Source organism: Bacillus rossius (assembly GCF_032445375.1).
Source record: "Bacillus rossius redtenbacheri isolate Brsri chromosome 4 unlocalized genomic scaffold, Brsri_v3 Brsri_v3_scf4_2, whole genome shotgun sequence".
Taxonomy (NCBI): domain Eukaryota; kingdom Metazoa; phylum Arthropoda; class Insecta; order Phasmatodea; family Bacillidae; genus Bacillus; species Bacillus rossius.
In genome coordinates, this window is record NW_026962011.1 from 45836112 (window position 1) to 45844912 (window position 8801).

The 8801-nt window shown below is 37.6% G+C and overlaps 1 long non-coding RNA gene across 1 annotated transcript; it reads left to right on the forward strand.

Moving 5' to 3' along the window:
* Positions 1-3955: 3955 nt before the first annotated feature.
* Positions 3956-8251, forward strand: LOC134542075 (uncharacterized). Its single transcript, XR_010076731.1, has 2 exons — positions 3956-4234; positions 6479-8251. It is a non-coding gene; the product is annotated as an uncharacterized LOC134542075 (long non-coding RNA).
* The last annotated feature ends 550 nt before the right edge of the window (positions 8252-8801 follow it).

Below are 8801 nucleotides of genomic sequence, written 5' to 3' on the forward strand. Positions count from 1 at the left end.
CTAGAAGTTCTCGAACGTCTCGTGCAAGTTCAAACCTTTGACATTATCCGCAGACAGTCTGCGTACCTGATGACGGGAGCAGGTCATTTCCCGAAACGTCGCTAACTGTTTTGTCGAGGAGGCCTACTATCTTCACCCGAGCTGTCACCGCTGTATTGTCTTGATGATCGGTTTCGTATCATCATCGTTGGGTTCGTACGACCAAGGTTGTTGGTTGTCCGTATTGTGTCTCGCTGTCTGCCCAACTCAAGCGTATTCTGTAGCTTTGCTAGTACACAGATACAGTGCAAACCAGAAATTGTGTAGGTTCATAAATTTGTGTTAAATAAACTTTACCGCATCCAGCATCTTACGTCGTGTCCACTGTGTACGGCGCGTAGTCTGTATCTCCAGACGTTTGCCACACAATAACGTTTTTTTTATATTAATTTCAAATAAAAAAAATTGGTTGTTTGTAAATTCGATTTACGGACGATAGTTTAATGTGACAACGTCATAACAAAACATTGATGAAATGATTGCATACTTTTATGAATAAAATTGAATCATTTTTATTTTAATAATAAAAGAATAAATACTTGAAATTATACTAGTAATCAGATTTTTAAAAACCAGAATAATTAACCTTTATTGCCGAAAATGTTGTTGTAATAAGCAATGAAAACCACATTAACTTTTCGTTTAAATATAATTATGAACAAGTTTTCATATAAATAAAGTATAATCAAATATCTAACATAACCTATTATTACTGCGAACGCCGACAGATGCTCCTTTTTTGATAATAAAAGAATAAATACTTGAAATTATACGAGTTATCAGTTTTTTTAAAATGCAAGAATAATTAACCTTTATTGCCGAAATCGTTGTTGTAATAAGCAATGAAAACGGCATTAACTTTTCACTTCAATTTATAAACAGTCGACTAAACAGTTCACGTGTAGATGTAAGTTGTGTGCTGCCGCTGTCTTTCTTCTCCTCGGACGCATAGGCCAATCGAGTGGAAGAGAGATAAATGCGGCGCAAGCGTACAATGAGCGTAACGGGACACAGCGTAACGGAACAATGAGTGTAACGGGACATCGCGTAACGGGACATTTTTCGATCGTTCAGCCGGCTTTTATCGATTTATTAGACTTTGTCACGGCAAAAAAATTTCTCTGCTTTATCCAATGGCAAAAAACACACCTATTATTTTACTTCAAGAATTTTCACTTTTTTCCGGAGGTAACAATGCAATAATTTGTAATTATTTCCGTCTATCTTTGGACAGCTGCTATTCCATAATTTTTTAACAGGCAGGAACACGGGCTTATCGCCGTGATGAAATTTCGAGTTGACAGTTTCAATTTCGTGCCGAGACCCGCCAGCCCTCCTCCTCGTGTGACGAACTAATTTCGAGCCGGAACCCGTCCCGTGACGGCGCGGAACAAAAGAACGTAGCCGGAAGTCTCAGCCGCACGCCGCGCTGGGTTTAATTACCATCGCAGCGGGAGGGTCGAATGCAGAACGAGCGACGGAGAGGCAGTAAGGAGTTACAAAAAAGGGGAAGGAAAAAAAAGGAGTGGTGCCACCCGCACGCCTTAATGCTTTTCTCCAAAAGGAGCGTAATTGCAGACCTGCAGCGCTTATGACGGGTGGGGAATTTCGTGCGCACGTTGGCGGCCCTGGTCGCCTCGTTCAGCGCCCACGCGAGACACGAAGGTGCTAAAAGGTAAAAGGTGTTCGTGCGCCAAAGAAAGACGTCAGACGCGCGGAATACAGTGAATGAACTTCTCTCGTCGACAGAATAATGATAAATGAATCGTGGAGGGAGTAGTTCTTCGAAAAGCGTGTTCTGTCAGCGCCAACACAATGCCGCTCTGATAACATCTTCGTTGTACCGACCTGCAGCTTTAATTCATACTGCTGCGCATTCAATTCACTCGTACATTTCAAAGTGATATACTACTATATTTATCTTGATTTTGGGCCATGTTGGTATTCGGGCGATGTCTTATTGGAAATATGTTCAAGTAACCTAAAAAGTTTAAAGAAGTGAAAATCGTTACCATTTTGTTGTTACGAAATTGTATAATTTTTTTTGTTACTATTAAAAGTAGTTTATGTTGGTATGTCCCGGCACAGAAGTAGGAGTTTTGATGGTGGTTGGGGTCCACCATCTTGTATTATGACGTCACTACGGTCACAATCCAAGATGGCGGACCCCATCCACCATTAACACTCCCACTCCTGTGCCGAGACATATCAATATATTGTCGCGGGTTGAAATTTTGCAGGGTTGTTGAAATCAAATTTAGGGACTTTACTGACGGGACTCTGGGCTGGCTGCTCTGTTCACTCGTCAGCGCAAGTGGCGTGACCATGTAATTGGGGCACGGGGCCGGCGCGGCGCGCTGCGGGCTTGCAGAATTTTGTTTGTTTGTTTGGCCGCGCGCTGGCGCAGCCACGGGCCGCAGTTACTGGGGCGCGCTGTCGTAACAAGCCGCGCGGTGTGGCCTGCACATCGGGGTAGAGGGGGGGTAGTCTTCCCAGATGTTCTAGTTAGTTGTTTAGTAAATCTGACTTCAATAACGAGCTTTTGTTATGCTAGGCGCGGCAGGGCGCGCGAATTTAAGCGCAAGTGAGTGATGACTCGGGGCTCACTCAGGCGGAGGCTATGCGTCTCACCTGTGGTCACGAGTTGTTAGTTCGTTCGTGATGTAGGAATTCAAGCTTTCGGGCGGAAGCTATGGTCGACGCCAGAGGCCACGAGTCGTTTAATTTAAGTTAGGTCATAATGTAGTCGTCAAGCTTTCGGGCGGAGGCTATGGCCCTCGTCAGGGGTCACGCGTCATAGTTTTTAAAATGTAATGTTCGTTCGGGATTTCAAGGGCAGGAGAGGCCCCTACGTTATTTTTTTAAAGTAATCGATCAAGAAAGGCTTTTCGGAAAATGTGAGTATGGACTTATCTTTGTTTTAATTTTAAGTATTAATTATGATTTGAGGTATTCGGAAGGACTAGGGAAGTGTTTAGTGAAGTTCTCTCATTCTCTCTCTTGTAAGGTCGTTCAATCGTTAAGGAAGTAAAGAGATTATTGTTTTAAATTGTAATCCCGCTATTTAAATGTTCTTTAAAATGATGTTGAGTATTTGACTTTAAGAATAAAATAATTTTAATTAAGTATTATGTTATTTTGCAAAATCTCCTTAGTTCAGCTCTCACCAGACATCCTGTACGGGATGACGAACCTATGATCCTAGGTACAGTAAAGTATTTTATGAAGTTAAGACTAGTTGATGCCAAGCGAGTTGTTTCTATGTAAAGAGCTACGATTCTCTCCCCCCTCCGAAAGTGGCACGTGACAGAAATGGCGGTGGCACCGGCTAGGTGCACGTGATAGAAATGGTAGAGTTCGCCGGATAGGTTCTATTTCTGGAGAGAGAGAGAGGTAGATTTTTATGTTTATTATTAAGTTAGTTTCAGCTTCTGATAGCAGGTTATTAAGAGTTTACTTGAGGAGAGGATTACGGAATTTAATCTAAGTGGAGGAAGTCTTTGAGATTTTTTTTTGACGTAACAGATGTTTATTTGAGTATACTTGTAAGGATAAAGTTTATAGTGATAAGTTGTTTTAAGTCGTTGAATTTATTGTAGATTTATATCGGGGATTATTACGTGAGGAGAATACGTTATAAGTTAAATGCTTATTAGAGATAATGCAAGTGGTTTAATTTAATTGAAGTTCATTTTAAGATTGTAGGTTAAGAGAATTATAATTTAAAATAAAGTTTTTTGTCGTAAATAGGAATTATTTTCAAGAGAAGTTTGTTTTGTTTTCGTGCGCGTAGGAGACGAGACGTACGAATTAAATCAGTCGAGGGAAGGATAAACGTTAGAAAGGAATTAAAGAGAAAACGAGAGTTTATGTAAAAGAGAGTTATAGAATTTATAGTGATGTTTTGTTTTAATTAGAAAAATGTTGAGAGTTGTTTCAGAACGACACGTCAGTGGACGTGGCAGAATGAACACGTGACGGGGAGGTGCTGAGACCTAGCGGAGAACGGAGGAACCGCAAGCGAGGGTTGGCGCACCTGATGGAATTCGGTGACGTCACGGGCTCATACGGAGACGTGGACAGGCCGTGACCTTGTTTTGATCAGCTGTACGGTAACTTAGCGATAAGAAAATAGACTATTGGTTAAATAAATTTAAATTTAAGTGTGTTTTAGGAGAAGAGGAACTTTCAGTATGTAAGTAATTTAATTTAAGAAGTGTATGATGTATAGGCTAGAAGTGTTTCGTTGTAAGTTGTTTATGTTTTTGTTAGTTAAATTCTACCTCGGTTTTAAAAATATTTTTTTGGGATTTGTAAACATTATTAAGGAGGTACACTATAAAATCGATAAGCATTGAGAAAAGTGGGAAGGATAGTTTTTGTGTATAGAGGGAATTTACTCCAAAAGAACAGAGAGACAAAATTAATGTTTTCATTAGGGCGAGGGACCCTAAGGTGAGGCGTTGTGTCCCTGGGAAGAAAGGGAATTGTAGCGCAGACCATAGGAGATGGGCTGACTACGGAATTAAGGGTCAGGAGAATCCTGAGAGTTGTGAGTAGTTTGGGGCAGGAGTTCCCCATGGTAGTACCGAAGTGGCTATCCTGTATGGGATAGGGTACCATTTCAATGAAGTTTGTTGGTGGGGTTAGAGCCCCCTGTGTAGTGGGCCTATAGCAGATAGGCACTACAGTGAAATTTTTGGTTATTTTGTGAGGTAAATTCCCTGGAGGTTAAGTAAGATTGGATTCAGTTAGGAAGGAGGGAAATGAGAAACATTGCTGTAGAGAGTTAGTGTACTTGCCTAATGTGAAATTGAATTTTACTAAATTAATTTAGGAGAAAGTTTTTTTCGGTAAATAAATAATAATGGAAGATAGCTAGATAATTAATTAATTTTTTTTGAGTAAGGTGTTTTAAGTAATGAAATAAAATAAGGTGAAGTAATTTGAATAATTGGGGAGGAGTTTCTTTAAGAGTTTAGATAATTGTTTTTGAATTTATTGAGATATTCAGCCAGTGAAGTTTGAGTGTGAGAGATACAGTGAGATTTTAAGGAAATCGGTTGTTTATTAATTAGGACAAATGAGATTTTATGATTAAGAGTCAGTAAGCATAGTTAAAATTTACGACATGATATTTGTTGACAGTTTACAGTTATTAAGGAGAAAACAGAGTAATCTATTTATTTTTATTTTAAGGGTTTGAAGATAAGATTATGAATTTTTTTTTTGAAAGTTTCTTGGGCATGTTTGAATAATTTTTATTTGGATTTTAAGAAATTACAGAGAAAATTTAATTGATTTACATTAGTTTGGAAGTATGGAGGTTTAGTGTTCGATTAGCCCTAACTTGATGGTCGGATCCCAAAAGAATGCCGTAAAACCGATAGCCAATTGAGAGGAATGCGGTAGGCGCTTGTGTAGAGAGGGGTTGTGGGAAAACTCCTTGGGACTGATGGCAGATCAGGGGCCCTAAATAGTGTGTGATGCTGTAAAACCAGTGCAGAGAAAGCCTGGTATGCTTAAATTTTTTTTGGGCACAGGTTAGGTAAACCTGGGGTTCCATGGGATTTAGTCATGTTAGCTGCTGTGAGACATTAAGATTTCCAGGCTCCATAGTAAATTCAATGTAAATTTTTGTTTTCTTAAAATAATAAATTTGTTTTTAATTTTTTTGAGATATTTGATTTGTAACAGTGAATACAGACCCCGAGGAATAAGAGTCATGCTGTGAGAGGAGAAGGTGGTAGGCCTAAAAGGGTACAGGCACCACAGAGGTTATGTGCATTGCATAATTTAAATATAAGGAAACTTGAGAATTTGAAATTTTGTTGTTGGGTTGTACACCCATAAGAAGAGTATAGGCAGAATTTTTATTGTTATGAGATGTCTAATTTAATTGAAAAGAAGAAAGTTTAAAGATGCAAGGTAACATTATTATTGTAATAATTGAAAGAGATTAAGAGGTAGAGAGAAATAGGCAGTTTTTGTTTGTAAGTACTAAAGTTTACAAATAGAAATTTAGTAACTAAGAATGAATAATAAGTTAAGTCTAGTGTAAAAGTTTTTTTTAAGTTTGTTAAGTTAAGAGTCACAAGTAAATTTTTTTTTTAGAGAGAATGTCTTTGATAGGAAGTATTAGAAACTTATGGGAAGTTTAGGGTAACATAAATAATGTAGGTAATGAATAATAAATAGATGGTAGGTCTTAAGTTAGGATTAACATTTGAAGCAGAATTTAATTAAGAAGAAGGAAAATAAATAGGCCTAATGAAAAGAACAAAAAAGGATTTTATGGTAAAGCATTTTTTTTAAGTAATAAACAATGAATAATAATGTTGTTTCAGGGTAATGTGTACTAATAATACAATTTTTTTTTAGGACCAAAGAACAGGAATTATGTAATTTAAATTAACATGTATTTTTGAAACTGTTACAGATTCCTTAAGATGAGCTGAGCAGCAGTCCAGTTTACAAGATGACAAGAGTTCGAGAGACAAGATACAAGATCACTGAAACAAGAGCCAAGACTGAAGATTCAAGAGAAGAGAAAGCTGGCAGCCATGGACTTACAAGTGGAGATTAATAAGGTCATGTAAAGTTTTATTTTTTTTTATGGAAGACAGTAACTGGAGTTTTTTTTGTTATAAACATTATTTACAGAACTTTTTAGGTTATAGTAATGTAATGGAACTAGTGAGTTGTGGTAGCTGTCAAAAAGAACTAATACCTTAAGTTTAATTTTTAAAGTTAATTTTCTTAATTTACAGAGGGATTAGTAGTTTTTTTAAACCTTATTTAGGTTGGAATTTAAATACAATAGCTTATTATAAATGTGTACGAACAGTTCAAGTTCACAGTACTGATAGGTAGGTCAGATGATCTTATTGATTTTGATGATTTGTTGTTTTGAGTTGATTTTTAGGTGTTGTGAATTAGACAATGAAATAGTTCTGAAAACTTAAATTATTTCAAGCTAAGAAATAGTAAAGTTAATTGTAACTCAAAGGACACCAGAATTTAATTTTTTTTTGAATTAGTAATGTTTGAAAATTTTATACTTTACAAGAAAGGTTATAAACAAACAGATCGGATGGAACAAGGATGCAGTAAATCACAATTTCATTTAGAATTATTGATTAGCTTTTGAGGTTATGAAGTAAAAGTAATTATAGTTTAAAAGTTTGAATAAAAAAAAATGTTTTTTTTTATTTGTTTGAAATAGAAAGTTTAAAAGTTAATTAGTCATGATCTAGGTGGGTGATGGGGTGGGAATTGGCCACTCTTTTTCCCTATAACCTCCCTAACATGGCCTTCTATTACAACTAACAGAAATAAAGAAGAAGAAAAATGAAGAATTATTAGTTAGAATGTTTCTTTCATGAAGATACCTGATGAACTTTTACTGTTTGGAAGAATAGAAGCAAGGTTAGTCAGATATTTGTACTCAGAAGAAGAAGAAGATAAAGCAGTTTTATGACTCGACAAGCCAGAGATTGGTGTTTCCCCTCTGCGCTTCTATTGACTACGTTGTTTACTCTCATGGGATAGCTGGTTCGGCACCATGGAGAGAGATTGGTGGGCATTGTGGTTGCCCCCAGAAGAAAAGAAGAGTAGAAGAGGTTATGGGTGGGTCATGTGAACTGACCTTCAACCCAGTTACTTCGTGGGGACTATTTGCTGTATAGAGAAGATCAAGACTCAAGAGTTAGGGAAAATCATTGGAGGTCATGTTTCCCTTCCTTAAGTTTTTCCTATCAAATTATTTGCCTGATTAGATTATGCTAAGGGTGGGATACTTTATGTTAGCAGTTGAATTAATTAATTTTATTTTTTTTGTGTGTTTGCATCCTTGCCCATCGATTGCAGTTTAGTAGTTAGTTTTGTATTTGTCAGGCGTGATGGTAATGCCTGTTGATGATGTTTCAGAATTGTAATCTGTTCGTGATGAGGATGGCACAACTCCGAAGCAGATGTGGGGAGAAGTTGTGAGCTGCCCTGGAAGCCAGTCCAGTAGCTGTTGGAGTTGAGTGGTGTTTGCTGATGGCCAGCCCAGGGAGCTACTCTTCTCGACAACACTGACTTCGAGGAGTTGCACCAACCTTCACGAGATAAGAGTTTAATTAATTGAAACACTGTAAGGACACTTAATTTTTTTTGAAGAACGAAAGAAGTATGGTAATAAACGGAAACTGAAAAAAAAAAAAAAAAATAATAATTATCAAGAATTTGCACATTGTTTAACGAATACTGAGAAACTAAGAACAGTAATTTAATTTGTAAAGAGAGCTTCACTAACAGAACAATTTTTTTAGAATTGAGAACTCGAGCCTCTGAAGGTCCCTGTGAGACATAACCAGATAAAAGTTTTACATTTAATTTTATGAATACTTGTTGTTTTAAAATAAATCTTATGCAGAATCTAGATGTATGTTCAGACAGCAAGGAACTAAGAAAATTATTATTTTTGTGAAATGAGGAATTTATAGTTATGGTTTAATGGAAAAAGACAATTTGTAATTTTGAGGTAGCTCGATGGGGCTCGAGCTCTGTGAGGGGAGGGTTATGTCGCGGGTTGAAATTTTGCAGGGTTGTTGAAATCAAATTTAGGGACTTTACTGACGGGACTCTGGGCTGGCTGCTCTGTTCACTCGTCAGCGCAAGTGGCGTGACCATGTAATTGGGGCACGGGGCCGGCGCGGCGCGCTGCGGGCTTGCAGAATTTTGTTTGTTTGTTTGGCCGCGCGCTGGCGCAGCCACGG